Genomic DNA, 15,908 nt, shown 5'->3' on the forward strand with positions numbered 1-15,908 from the left:
GTAGCTTGGCATACAAAGTAGATAACGCTGCAGGATAGTTTTATTTAAAATGCATAGAAAAGATGATATTTGTGCATTTTACATCATTTCATAGCTAATAGAGTGAAACCTCAGGCTGCTTTAAGCAACTTTGAGACAGTGTTGTATTATGAAGAATACGTAACTTTTGTAATGGTATTTATTTGACAGGAATAACTATTATACTACACTTGAGTATCTCCAAGTCAAGCATTTTAACCTTACTGTGGTAAAAAATCCCCAAACAGAACCTAAGGAAAAAACCCCTACATTTGGTAATTGGAAGGAAATTAGTGTATATTCTGCTTCATTGGATTTGGTGTATCAAATGACAAGAAGTCCAGGAGCATTAAATATACAGTGGAATAGAAGTGAAGATCAAGTCTGAACCTTTTTAATAGCATTTGTACCTGTAGTTAATGAATAAGAAATGTAATACTAAAATGCAAATAGAAATTCTAATTAATATCAGATTTGTGTCAGTGAAACTTTACTGTCTCAAAAGGTAACTCTTGATTTAAGTTATGAAGAGAGAGGCTTCTGTCATATTCTACTTTCAACATTCTTGGAATGAAAGTTGCATGTAGCATAAAGAGTTTTCTCGGTTGGAGGGGAGAAGAAAAAAGCTTTATCAGTAGACGGGGAAATAATAAATATCTGAATTTTTTCATTTTTGAACTTCTAGGTTTTGACAATAAGTTTTTCTAAAGGTGACCTAGTTACAATTTCACCGTATATCTGCCTAGAAGAGAAGGAAATATGTAGCTTTATCTAATCAATGGAGTTGTTTCTTTATTTCAGTTGACGCAAGGAGTCTCATGTTTTAAAGATGTTGCTCTGCATTGATCATGATTTTGTGAAGAGTACATTTGCAAACTTGTCCTGAAGGATTAACAGATGTTAGAGTCCAAGTTCTTACAGACAGAGAATAAGGAATGGCAGTTCTTTTTCTTAAGTGACGTTTTTGTCAATAGCACCTTCATCTGATGACCATATGGCTGCTCATAGATATGCATAATAATGGTAGCTAATTATGTAAGATGGATGTTCTGTTCACACGGGTAGAGCTTTCTATTCTTTTCTGTATAATATATTTTCCAGATGACATTTCCTAAAATTGCCTTATTCAAAGAAATACCAGTGCTGTTATATATCCAGCCAATGCTACAAATTGGATACACAAGTGAATAGCAGGGATTATGCCTTTTAATCTCTTGTATGCTGTACATAACATCTAATATTTGGCTCATAAACCCTTCCTATGTCACTCAAAACTTTCAGTAAAATCAAGTTCATTTAGGAAGGCCACGTAAACCTTTGAGGGTGAAGAACTGCCCTATTTGTCATGGTTTCCCTCACAAATCCACACTGTGCTGTGGATGAAAAGTCTTTAGATTTATATAGAGAGAGATAGACAGATATAAATGATATATATGACAGTCATTAAAAGACTATTTCATGTGTTGGATGGCAATAGAAAGCTCACCTTAGAAACTACAAATATAGACTTTCCCAACTCACAGGTATTTTCACTACTGTCCAGGTTTTGGGGAGCTCCTATTCCATGTAATACCTGCAGGAGGAAAGATAGGAGGAATTTGAGGCTTTATGAGGAAGAATAATGCATGGGGAAGTAGTTCAGCATTGTTGCTATACTTCGTGATATTGACTTTCCCTTCCTGAATTCTTGCTGCAAAAATAGTAGTTATAGGCATTGTTGCTACAAGCTATTGCTGTTGATCTTTTGTGTGACATGTAATCAGGTCTGTGGAACATTCATTCACTTACTATTTTAGCAGTCTGCAAAGCTGAAATGATTCATGCTCTATAGCTGGCTAGATATGGACCAAAGACATAGGAATTGCCCACTTCCAGGGTTTTCTCTGATGAATTTATAAAGCTTTTTCTGAGATAAATGTTAGACCCCTAAAATAAATAAATCATTGACCAGAGTAGAAAGTCAGCTTTAACAGAGGTGGTTTTTAATTCTTAAATTTGGTATCTACCTTTTTATAAAGAATCAATTGTAGGTGTACTTACTACTGACATATAAATTACAAGGAACACATTTGGAACAGTCCAAATGCACAATAAAAGTGAAATGGTACACGTTTAATTTGAGCACTAGACTTCCTGACTTATATGTACAAATACTACTGAAAAAATATAATACTCAGTATTTATGTTTATTGCAATTTTTGTATATAAAGACAACCAATTTTGTTTAAATACAGAATGCTTTATGTGCACATCTGGAACACACCTGCTTTACAGATTATCTTGAAGCTGATACTGGTACTGTGCAGTATGACCTATTGTGGTGTCTGCTTTGCTAAGAGAGTGAATCTCAAAGAGATAGTATTATGTCCCAGCAAGTATTGAGGTTTGCATGCAGTTTGTTTGTTGGTACTAGTTCTGCAAGCTGCTTTATACCACATATGATACTAGAAAAACAGTGGTTCTGGTTATAAAGCACACAATTCTATGTGTATTTTGTGTTTAACATGAAATGGATAGAACTATATCATTACAAATAGACGAAAAGGAGTGATCCCTCAAGAATACATAGATGTTCCCTAAAAATAAAATGGTATCATTACAAATAGATGAAAAGGAGTGATCCCTCAAGATTACATAGATGTTCCCTAAAAATAAAATGTTCACTTTCCACTGTGTTGGTTTATTGAGAGTGGAACTACTTCAAATCTATTTGTTAATTGCTGTTTTATTTTCTCTTCCTAGCCATTTGCTGTAATGCATTGTGGTTACTTTTTCAACACAGACAAGAACCAGTAGCAACAGAACTTTGTTGTTGCTCTGTATGATAATTATTTTTTGTTATTTCACAGTTGTATTTAATGTAGTGAAAAAGCAAGCACACAAATCTAGACTTTGCTGCAGATTAGAAAGCAGCTTGTCCCATTTTAGTTCCTTGGTCAGCAGTTTCTTTCTGAGGAGTATGATACTAAAAACTGAAATGTTTCTGTGTATGTTAGTGCACTTAGTGTTGATTTATATTGCAAGTATGATAATCTAGTATTAGCAAGAGTGAATGCTTGGCAAGAAAATTTGATTGCTAGCTGGTAGACTTTGAGCTTTAGCAGAGGATGGGCAGATATTCTATGGATATATGCCCAGGAATCAATTGTTGTCAATAAAAGTTGTAACCTGACTTATATTATTCATGTACCTTCTATTAGAATCAATTAAATTAGTTACAGTGTTTCTGTAATGCGCTACCTGATTTTTATTGGGGTCGGCCCTAACGCTCCTCAAAAAATGGAGAAGCTTCCACTGACCTCCACAGTGCAGAATCAAAACTGTCTTCAACAGAACACGCTCAAAAAGCATCTCAAAAATTAAGCTGAGGGAGCATTTTCTCTTTTGTGGTAAAGGTGCTGGTGTTTAAGCAGACATTATGGTCATGAGAAATCTGGAACCTCCTTATCTGAATACTGTTCTTGAAATTTCCATATATAGGTGTTGTGTTGGTTTGCAAGGCTCTTGAAGTCTTTGAGTACCTTTATACAATGTTGGTTGCAGCCTATTTCCTGACCTGTGGCTTTATTACACTTGATTTTCTATGGCTTCTTTTCTCCTGATACATACAATGGATCATATGTGAAGAATTTCAGGTTGCAAAATGCTATGAAATTCTTGGATGGCTGAAGCCACAGACCTTACAAAGCAGTAGATCATCTTGTTATTGGCAGAAGAATGCAGGGGGTTTGAGTAGGCAACAGTGATTTATTCAGCTAGCATTAAGCAAGTGTGTTGACATCTGTACCTATGTTGACTCATTTATATCTGTATGAAATTTAAGCAGAAGCTTGACACTCATAGTCTGTAAGATTGTTCCTATTCTGTAATCTTCTATTAATCAAAACTGTCACAGTTTTCAAGGAACACTGATAATCTAACGTGGCTTCCTGTATAAAATAGGTCATTGGGTTTAGCTGAACTAATTTTTCTCAAATACCATAGCCACTGTACTGTTTTCACTGTCCCACATTTTATATATGTATTAAAAAAAAAGTAATATAGAACCCACCACATTTCACAGGAAATGTCTCTAGTAGTTAACTGGTCTACCTGTTGTAAATATGTATCTTCACACTTGAATTAATCTGCTTTGAGTTTATTTTCTGTTGTGGTTGGGCCCTATGTTACCTACCTTATTTTCCCCCTTCATGTAGCTACTTTTGAACTGTGTCAGTTTCCAACCTCATTGTTAACTCAAACATTTTGAATCCTTTCTATTCTTTTCTGTATAATATATTTTCCAGCCTTTCAGTCACTCTTGCTGATCTTCTCCGGACCTGCTCTAATTTCTCTCATCCTTCATTCTCACTGTTTTTTTAAATTTTATTTCCTTCTATGCAGATTACTTTACTAAATGGTAACGTTTGGATAATAATCCTTGCAGAGGAGTTCAGACTATTCAGTTTTCTTTTAAATCAGAAGCCCCCTAATTCTATCCAGAATACATCTGTGTTTCCTGAAGAGTGACATGATAAACACTAATATTAAAAAAAAGTAATAATTAGAATTTGGGTACATCATGCAGTATTTTAACTACTGTCTTTTAAGTATGCACATTCAGAGTTTAGCTGTTACATCTCAGTGGTTTTTTCGTGCATCTCCTGGGTCAATTAATATACAGATCTCCATCTAATTAGTCCTGATTTATAGTCTGATGTAGTTGCCACTAACTTTCACTGACCATATGAAGACTTTACTGTGGAAAATCTTACAGACTGATACTTACAAAAAATCTCAAACTGAAACAAAACAAAACAAATTTTATCAGCTTTGGTCTAGCTATGATCAGACTATATTGAATAACAATATTTATTTATTATGTTTCCATAGCACTGTAAGATCTTTCAGGATAAGTGGAGTAACTAAATTAATATAAACATAACATGAAAATCCATGAGTATGTGTGTTGCTTCCTGAAATCAAATCCTGTGTGGCTTGTTATGCGGTGTTTAAAGTAGCCAAGAAATCCAGTAAAGGAAATGTTACTTAAATCAGATAACCTGACACATAAATTCACTATTATAGTAAAAGTGAGACAATGGAGGTATTCTGAAAAAAGTGTTCAAGATCCCTCACGAACCTTTGCTGTTACATACAGGAAATATCCAGAAGGGGCAAGTGAGTTTCCTGTGAAAGTGTATGTGAAATCCATTAGTGGGTTTGGTTGAACTTAATGAGGTAATTTTTTTAATGGACATCAGTATAGATTAGTGTAACATAATTTATATAGGAAAAACAGAAATGGAACAAGTAAATGGGTTGTGTTAGTATTAAAAACACTTACAGTTCTTGGAAACTACTGAATAATTTTCCAGTGAAGAAATATAAACAAAGCAAAACAAATATTAGGCATATTTCAAGTGGCTCTGAAGAAATTCTGTTTCTTCTGAAGATACTCCATATCAAAGGATGCTCATGGGAGATTTTTAACTACCTGCATCTCTGTTGAGTAGCACTTTCAGCAAATTAGCAAGGAAATTCATAAATTACTGAGAGGTCGGATTCACTAAATGGAAAGTAGATGATCCCCAAAGAGACATCCTGAGTCCATTTCTTGCTGACATGAAAGGAAGTGAGTGAAAATGGGGAAAATTGGGGAACTATATCATTAGTGACCAAAAAGTGGGCTTGTGTTCGTAATGAATGCAATTTACTGATAAATTTAAGGCTATAAGTTTCAGGATGAACAGCAAATAACTACAGTGGGTAAAGAACAGCGAAAAAAAAGTGTTTAAATCCAGAAGGAACATCGGTGTACTTTGCTAGAATGATTAAGAGCACAGTGTGTTTTCCTGCAGGTTTAAAAAAAAAAAAAAGGAGAGTTTGGGTTAGAAATAAGATGAACTTTTGGAATACCTCGATTCTGCTGGTAAACATTTTAAGCAGTTTTAATAGGGAAGATCAAATTCAGAATTAGATCATAGATCAAGAATTGCAAGTCTTTTCAACTCACTGTGAGTATAAGTACTTGAAACAGGAAGCCAGACATGACAGTGATGAATGGGGGTCACACACAAATATGTAGTCTTCACAACAGTTTTTACAGGGATGATTAGCAAACACCTCACAATTTCATATAAAGAAATATTAACCTGAATGAGGTGGATAGGAGTATACAGAAAGCAGATGAGAAGTAAAATTAAGCAAAACCTAGGAACTGACAAATGTCACCACCTTCTGCAACAAAGCAGTAGATGTTGTTTACGTGGACTTCAGGAAACCCTTAGGCATTGTTTCCCACAGTGTCCTCCTGGACAAATTGTCAAGACAAATTGGGTGGGTCATCTGTGAGATGAATAGGCAATTGGTGAGCAGGCTGCATTCAGAGGGTGGCATTCAATGGTTTTTACTCAGACTGGCAGCCTGTTGGAAGTGGGACCTCCCAGGGTTTGGTACTGGGCCTCATGCTGCTCAACATCTTCATAAGTGACGTAGATTATGAGATCAAAAGCACCCTCACTAAGTTTGCTGATGACACCAGATTTGGGTGGTAATATGGACACATCAGAAGAGAAAGCCATCTCACAGAGAGACTTGGACAGACTGGAAGATTGGGCTAGCAAGAATAGTGTGAAGTTTAACGAAGACATCTAAAGAGCCCAGTACAGGCTAGGCTCTGTGTGGCTGTGGAGCAGCCTGGCTGAAAGGGGACATAGGGATCCTGATGGACAGCAATCCAAACATGAGCCAGTGATGGGCCACTGCCACAGTAAAGGCAAATTGGATCCTGGTCTGCATCCATTAAGGTTGTACTGACAGAAATAGTGATCATACCACTCCATTCAGTGCTCGTCAGGATGCACCTGGAATACTGTGCCCAGTTCTGGTATGCAAAATTCAAAACAGATATGAAAAGACTGGAAAGGGTCCAAAGGAGTACCATTAAGATGATTAGAAGAGCTGGAAGATTTGGTCTATGAGGAAAGACTGAAGGAGTGTAGGGTCTTCTGAAGAAATGATGACTCAGGGAGAACCTCATCACAGCATTCTAGTACTTAACGAGCAGCTACAAACAGGACAGAGGGTCTTTCTCCACAAGGAACAACATGGAGAATACGAGGAGCAATGGGTGAGCAGCAGAGATTTCATTTTGATATAAAGAATAAACTTGGTAAAATGAGATCAACCATTGGAACAATCTCCCCAGGAAAATGGTGGAGTCCCCATTGCTGGAAGTTTTCAAGATGTGATTGGACAGGATGCTAGATAATTTCACTTAGATCACTCCCTTCCTCATAAAATGTTAGATCAGATGGTTTTCTGAGGTCCCTTACAACCTGGGTTTTCTATGAAAATAAAATTGGAGAAAGTCTAGGAGAAAATGTTGATTATCATAAAGACATTCAAATTTGCAAAGTAACTGTATCATGATAGACAACAATGCCTGTGTGAAAGGTGCAGGATATGTCTTTCTGAGTTGTCTGAGGCAATGGTGTAGAAAGGAGAATGACAGAAATAAAGACCATTTTCCTTTCTAAAACATTTCAGAAGCATTTGGAATGAGCATGGAAAGATTGTCAAAGCATACCTGTCATCCAAGATATTTTGATTATGCATTGTGTTTTGTTAATACAGTGTGCTTATTAGTAATCATTTGTGGTTAGGACAGGTGTCCAAAATTATTATATGTGCGGGTTAGGATTTTTTTAACCCTGTAAAATATCTATCTGTTTGCTTTCCTTAATTGGAATATTTGTTTCCATAAATAATTTTTTTTCCTGATGTAACAGCACTTAACAGTTGCTCATAGAAAAGTGTGTGACAGAGAAAGGAGTTTTCTGGGCTATTTTTTTTCCAGCAGCAGCAAATATTAATTTCTTTGACAGTTACTTGGAATGTGCAAAGCAATACAGCACTCCAAGGAAGACCAACACCATTCAGGCACAGAAACTGATGTGCTGAGGGAAAATGTCTGGGTTTTTCCATAACAATAACTATAAATATTTGAAGAGTATAAATGCTAAAGCACGGAAGCACAAGGGGAGTAATGCAATGGGATTACTAAAGTGAAAATTCAGACTGGATGAGTATTAGGAAAAAATGATTGACAGTGAGAATATATTATGTAGTGGAGCACTTTCCCAAAGGTATTGGGTAAAAGCCCTGTCTCAGTCTTCACTGAGATACTTCAGAGTAGATTGTATAAAGAAGCAAAAGCTATTCTGCAGGGAAACATGCTGTTCTTAGAGAGTTGTGCTGGAGGACTTAATAGATTTGCTACAAGTCGCTTCTGTGAATCATTTAGAAATGTTATGGATTTTTGCTCATTGAAAGTAGTTCTATAACTTTTCCCACTTATCCTACTCAGTGGATCATAGTGAGTTTGTGTTCATCACAGACTTAGTAAATCAATATCCCATAACAGTATTTTATATACATTATTCATTACATTTTTGTGAAATAGAATGTTTTAAAAAACAGGAGGATGTAGGGGAGTGTGAAAGATGTAGTATGTTTGTGTTATGGCACAGGGAGTGTTTGAGGAGGGAATTCTGGAAGTTTATAGAACCAGTGAAGTGATTTCACTGTGACCTGAGTTTCATAGAATCATAGAATTTTAGGAGTTGAACCTTATAGATCATCTAGTCCCAAACCCTCTGCCATGGGCAGGGACACCTCCCCACTAGACCAGGTTGCTCAAGACCTCATCCAGTCTGGTTTTGAATACTGCCAGAGTTGGGGTATCTACTACCTCCCTGGGCATCCTGTTCCAGTGTCTCACCACCCTCATAGCAAAAATCTTTTTCCTAATATCTAACTTAAATTTTCCCTCCTTCAATTTGTACCCGTTGCCCCTTGTCCTGTCACTGCAGTTCCTGACAAAGAATCCCTCTCTGGCTTCCCTGTAGACCCCCTTTGGATACTGGAAGGTTCCTTTGACCTGCTGGCCACATTCGTTTTGATGCAGCCCACAACTTGGTTGGCTTTCTGGGCTGTGAGTGCACTCTGCCAGGTCATGTTGAGTTTCTTGTCAATCATCACGCCCAAGTCTTTCTCCTCAGTGCTGCTCTCAATTACTTCCCCACCCAACCTGTGGATGTGCCTGGGATTACCACAGCCCAGATGTAGGACCTTGCACTTGATTTTGTTGAACTTCATGAGGTTTGCATTGGCACCCCTCTCAAGCCTGTCAAGGTTCCCCTGGATGGCACATCCCTTCCCTCCAGCTGTGACTGCCCCACACAGCTTGGTGTTGTCAGTGAACGTGCTGAGGGGGCACTCAATCCGTCCCTTCCCTCCAATGTGTCAACTGCCCCACACAGCTTGGTGTTGTCTGAGAATTTGCTGGGACTGCACTCAATCCCACTGTCCATGTCACCAATAAAGATGTTGAACCGCGTCGACCCCGGCATTGACCACTGAGGGACACCACTTGTCACTGGCTTCCACATGGGCAATTCAACCTTTATTCCTAGTATTTTTATTCTCACATTCTAAGATTTTTAAGTGTTCAGGTACTAATATTGTCTTTCAAATGTTCAACTTGGAAGGAAGTGGAGGAAATGAACATAGAAGGTATTAGCAGTATACTATCTTAAAGGACATGACCTTCAGAAGGAGTACTTTGTCTCCCAGGTGCTAACAGTATTTCTTCAAGGATTGTGTATGCTTTGCATAGGCACAAGCTGGACCAAATCAAAGGAGACTGAGGAGTTTTTCAAGCATTAATTTCTTCTTAATGTGTATTGTGTCCTGAATATATACCATTTGAAACACCAGTAGGATGGGCACCCACTTGATACTGAATAGCTCACAAACTTCTGATCTGGGTTTCCTGCTGTGGAAGCTGGAAGTGATGTGTATTGAGTTATTAATTTTCTATTACTCCTTTCCACTTTCAAGAAATACCTAAGGGGAAGAAATTAAAAGTACTCATAGAGGCCTTTTGGTCATTTGATGTGGACTTGAACAATATAATTGGTCAATTACAGTGTGCGTATTTGTTTCTATGTCCGGTTCCCCCCTCTTCTTTTTACTCTGCCTATGCAGAGATGCCAGAGCTTGGAAATGACTGAGTTTCCTGAGCCTCTAGATGGGATGTTTAAAATTATTACCATAAGCAACAGCATGTTCCTTTTCATTTATGCAGTTCTTACAGGGTGTTTATTTTGTGTTTCAAAGATGGAAAACCAAATTCAAGTCTTCCTGTCTTCTCAACCCACGTGCCTAGTGTGTATATGTTTTTCAGATGATACAAGGTGCAGGTCATCCACTCCTGTTCTCATAAATATTTATACCTTGATACATGGAAAGGGGAAAAATAAATGAGAGGTTAGCATAAATTAAATATTCAACACAACTCGGCAACATTGTGATTAAAATGGAAATATGCAAGATACAGGAAAAGCTGTTCCCAGAAAATGTTTGAAAAGAAAATACTTCTCTATATTTCATGTGTCACTATATTTGGGGGGGGAAAAAAAAGAAATATCTTGCTCTGCGTGAGATAAGGCAAATTAAAAAGATTGCAAAATGCAGATTGGATTTCAAGAGCCAGCCAACAAACTGACAAAAGTAGCTGGAACCTGGCAGGAAGATTTTGATGAGTCTTGTTCCTCCAGAATCACACAACAGAAATTGTCAAAATGTCATTTTCCTGGTTATTATAAAGTTGCAAACCTTGTTTGAGAGCAGTGTTGTTTAGATGTGTGCTGCTCATTGTCTCCACTTCTTTAGTCAAGATTCTCTTTCCCATACTGGAAGTATTAATCTTTTTAAGATCATTTAATCCAAAACTGTATAAAACATTTGAACTATGTTCGTGGCATCTCTTGCACATTTAAGTAGTAATACATCATGTTATCGATAGCTATGTGATGATGTGTTATACTAATGGATAACATCAGAAGGTTCTGTGAGAACATATTACTATAATGAATTATCAGAGTTCAGAATTGTTTGGTAAAATTGACCCAGATGTTATCTTCCAGATCCTTTGCTTACAAGATATTCTCACCACTGCAAGTGTGATACTTCAGTTTCTGTAAAAACTCCAGGAGTTAGTAGATTCATTCTCAGCTTTTTCACTTGAGACTGTGCTTTTAGGGACACATGCAAACTTCATTGAATTCAGAAAGCAGTATGTTCTAATGTTAGATTTTAAGGACAGAACATTGAAACAGAATATTTAGAAAAAGGAATTCTACAATTCTCTTTTAATTTAGACATGTTTTAAGGAAAGAATTATACGACCTAGTTACTTAAAATGCAGTGATCATGCTATAGAAATTAATACTGTTGTGTAGGAAAAAGACCCCCACCAAACAAATGTTCTCTTTCCAAGGCTTATTCCAAGCAATTTCATAGGTGTAAAAGCTACTGAGGTCTGAGATACTTCTTTCCCATTTAGATGGTGCATGTTTTCCTAGTTTTAACTGGACAGTGTGAAAGCAATAATGAGACAAGAATTATTTCTTTACTTTTCAGATAATAAAGATTAACTGTATCCTTTTAAACAGTTTAGTAAAAAACATTTGTACAAGTATAAAAATCTTCATGTCCTTATTGAGCCAATCCTGATATCATGTGATTGTCAAACTAAAAATACAACTCTTCTTTGACTTTTATACAATTGTTTCAGTATGTTTACATGAAGGCTAGTTTCCTATTTCCCCAGTATTTCATTTTAAAAAAAAAGTTTAGCAGACATTTAACATGTCAGCAAAGTACCAAAATGGATGTTAAAAAAAAAAACCAAACAAAAAAGAACAAAAAAAAAAAAAAAGAAAAAAGCAAACAACCCCCCTAAAAAAGACCCCAAAAAACCCCAACAACAAAAAAACCCCAAAACAGTTGCTGAGTAAATTATGTAAATATTTTATTGTTCCAGTATGCTCAAATGAGCATATTTTTCATTCAGAAGTCCATAGTCAGTTTTTGAGGTATTTGCAGCCCTAGATATCTATCTAGTCTAAAAAAAATGCTTATTTTGACATCAACTGAAAATTTTAGCTTGTACAAATGTGGATTTTTTTAATTGCATGTACAGCTCAGATGTCTTCAAAGTTGCAAATAATGAGGTTATGCCTCATATGAAGAGAACTATAAAACACATTGAAAATTCAGTGAGGTGATTTATGTATTTAAAAGCATGAACATGCAAAAACTGACTCCCACATTTGACACCCTAAAGTTTTACAGAATACTTCTTTCATATCTGTGTTTGGGGCTTCCATTCTTATCAATTTCAAGAACTGAAATGCTGATATAGTCAAGCTGGTAAGAAAACTTCTGATCAGTATTATTTCTGCTAAATAAATACAGCAGAGATGAGCAGGGGCACACTTTGGGGGTGCTTGTGTGCATGTGTTGGGGGTTTTTCCCCAGACAGAAGATAATACTGTCTGGGGAAAATATAATATAATAATAAAAATACTTAGCACATTAACATGTTTTTTAAATTGGACCCAGTTTAGGGTTAGTAACCTCTGATGCAATTCATTATACCAATGATGCAGTTGAAAAAGATAGTGTTTTGCAATCCCTTATTCAGTTATGAAGTGAATGTCAAACTTAGCTAAGTAATGATTTAAGAACAGATACTCCAAGTTTAAATAAATCATGTTGATATGCCTTCTACTCTTTCAGAGGAAGTTGTTAGGAAGCATAAGACTTGTCAAGTTCATAATTCCCATGATACAGATGTAGAAATAACTGGACTTACAGCACAACTCCTACCATGAGACCACTTTTTTGATGAGTCAGATTATTGATATCAGGAAACACTAGGAATTTTACTTCCCAAGCTTGTCTTTTGAAAGCATATTGCCATACTCAACTAGGGAACTGTGCTGATAGGCCTAAGGTGAAGGAATGTAAAAAATACCTTTTGATGGGTAACTGATTATAACTTTTGCTTTTTCTAAGGTCAGGTATGTTGTTTCTGTCAAAAATAATTTCCTGAAGGAGACATCTTAAATTATCCAATTTAGAGCTTTTGTCATATTAATTGGTACTGTTTAGTTTTTAAAGATTCCTGCACCATGTGAAAGAAAGCTTAAAGTTTAAATCAGAAATTAAACAATTCACTGTAAAGAAAGGTAACAACTTTTCAAACCATCTTCTCATAGTTCAATTTGGAAAGAATTTTAATCTGTTTAATGCAGAACTTTGAATTATTATTTTTTCTGAAAATTAAAAAATGCCATAGTATGATTGTGTATATCCTTTCAGTCATTATCTTTTATTTAAATATGACTGAATTCTAGTCAGAGGGCCATATTTTCAAAAGAATACTTGACTCTTGGGTCTTCTAAGGATGTTTGTGTGTACTGAATATCGTCATGTATTTTTGGAGTGCTGTTCATGTTTTGTTCTTGAGAACTAAATCTGTTACTTGTACATACAGGTAACAACCCTGAAAGGTTCATAAAACAAAGTGGCACAAAAGCCCCTGGCTTATGCTTTTAAAATTCTCCTTTTAAGCTGAAGCTTTCATAAGATGCTGGGGTGGGGCATGTGTTCACATTTTGTAAAACAGTCATTTCCACCATTTATCAGTGGTGTAAGTCCTCCTGGTAACACAGAAAGAACTCTTTACAGAAAGGAAGGGAACACAACAAAAATAGCATGGGCAGGTCAGGTTTCACAAGAGCAACTTATTACCATTACAATTACGTGTCTCCTGTCAGCCTCTTGGTAGTTTTCATTTTGGTGTACCACCTGTTTGAAGGCCAAACAGTTCTGAAGACTGGATGATGCCTTGGGTATGGCACCAGTCCAAGCAGATAGGATCTGCCCTTCTGGTTTCTGCTGACATCCCACAGATACACACAGTAGGATTTAGTCATGTGCCCTGGTATTATTTATTGGTAAATATTAGAATTAATACCTAATTTAGATAGTTTTACACTGTAAGTAATGCTGACTAAACATTGTATTCAAATCTATTTTTCAGTCATAATGCGACTCTATTTAATTTGTGTTGAAAGGCAAGTGATTTTCTTCTTTGTGGGTACAATAATCATGAGGCCCATATTGCATTGAGTTTTACCTTCTTATCTGCTATTTACTCCTGAATTAGAGTTTTTATCAGACATCATCAACTGCTTGATGACTAAGGGCCCACTACAAAGAGCAGACTCTTAATAGCAATTTTGGACAACTTTTCAAAGGAAATGAATGCTACAATTCTTTGCATAATCTTGTCCTTTTTTTGGAATGGAGTTGTACTGAGATGAACACAAGTATAGATGTGGCTACCTAAATTCTTTCTTTAGGTTTCGTGTATAGCCTTTATGTTGGGTTTTTTTCTTAATTTACATATAATTCAGCACTTCATATGTAGTTCTAAGAAAGTATCTTATTGAAAATAGTCAGAAAATCATCTTTGCATGACACTTTTGTCCAAGGAAAAGCCTATTTTCCTCCCACTTTTCTGAAGTGGTATTTCAAAACGTGCTTGATATTTAAAGTAGCTTCAAGTTCAAGTGTTTATTTCAAATAAAAAAGAAATCTAAAACGTTTAAAGGTGAAAACAAATGTCAGATCATTGCTGAGACATTCAATTGATGTATGCAATGACACAGGGAAGTGAGAAATGCTTAATTGCACTGTCTACCCTTTACTCAGAATTGGTACTCTTCCAAAAAAATACCATGAGGTGTATTTATTGTGACAGACACACTCACATAATAGAAAATATTTTAGGAAACCTATAATACTTGCAGAACAATATGCTTTTAAAAGTTTGCATATGTGTTAGCTTGCAATAAGCAGCAATAACTTTGTAAAGGTTCTTTTTGGTAGTTCATTTCATATGGCAGGCTGCTCTTCTGGAATGTTATTAGACAAACATTGTTGCAGTATTATACGCTTTTGCTGATTATCTGTCAAAAGAATTGATTTTGCTTGAGACAGAGGAACTCCTGCTCAAACCAAAAGTAAATTGTATTGTCTGACATTCCTCTAGCATTGTGCTGACACTAAAGTCTCAGGCTTGGAGGTCATTCGGCAGATTCAGTCCCTTTAAACCCTGTACTTAAGTGTGGCTGCTCTGCTGCATTATCTCACTACAATGACATGGCATGTCTTGAAAAACAAATAATATATCCTTCTTTCTATTCATTATAATGATAATTAGTTTGGATTACTTCAACATGTTTATTTTGAAGGACAGTTTTAACCTCAGTAATATTTATTAACATAAAGTGAGCCTGTAGGTAGACTGTGGTCTATATTTAAAGATGCCTTTAAACATAAAAGAGATGCCTTGGAAATGTCCCATGAATTAATTGATTTCCTGAAAAATTATATATGCTTTTAGCCACATGCATTGTGCACTACACAGATTAGTGTCTGAGGCTGAACCCTGCATTTCCTCTTGCTTCTCTGCATTAGTAATATTTCTTCATATGCCATTTCAGAAAATATAGGCTGTTTAGAAAAGGAATATAAGCACAGAATGGAGTGCAAAGGAATACAGTGCCCAGCAGGCTCCAGGTGTACCTTTCTATCATTGAAAAACAGTGAAGGAAAAGCTGCCTCTGAATCACGAGTCAGTTTAATACCTTGTTTTGGATTTATAGTAATAACTTTGCATGCAAAAGTACTACAGAAAACTTAGTTTCCTATTGTCATAGGTATCTGAGAAGGCAAAGATTGTTCCAAAACACTGATGTGACAAGTACGGAAGCTGCAGTACTGGAAAGCAAGAAGAATACATTAAAAGAATTATAAGGACTTGTAAGAAATTTCAGGTGAAGGCAGGGAAGAATTTTTCTGGATGTCTTCCAGAAATGTGCAAGTTAGTCCACCAGTGAAATGAAAGTTAACAGTGTGGTTAGTGGATGGGAATTTGATTTTCATTTTTATTTTTAAACTATTTACCTATCATGGTAGAGAAGAAT

This window comes from Acanthisitta chloris, unplaced genomic scaffold (genome assembly GCF_000695815.1).
Source record: "Acanthisitta chloris isolate BGI_N310 unplaced genomic scaffold, ASM69581v1 scaffold5551, whole genome shotgun sequence".
In the NCBI taxonomy this organism is placed as follows: domain Eukaryota; kingdom Metazoa; phylum Chordata; class Aves; order Passeriformes; family Acanthisittidae; genus Acanthisitta; species Acanthisitta chloris.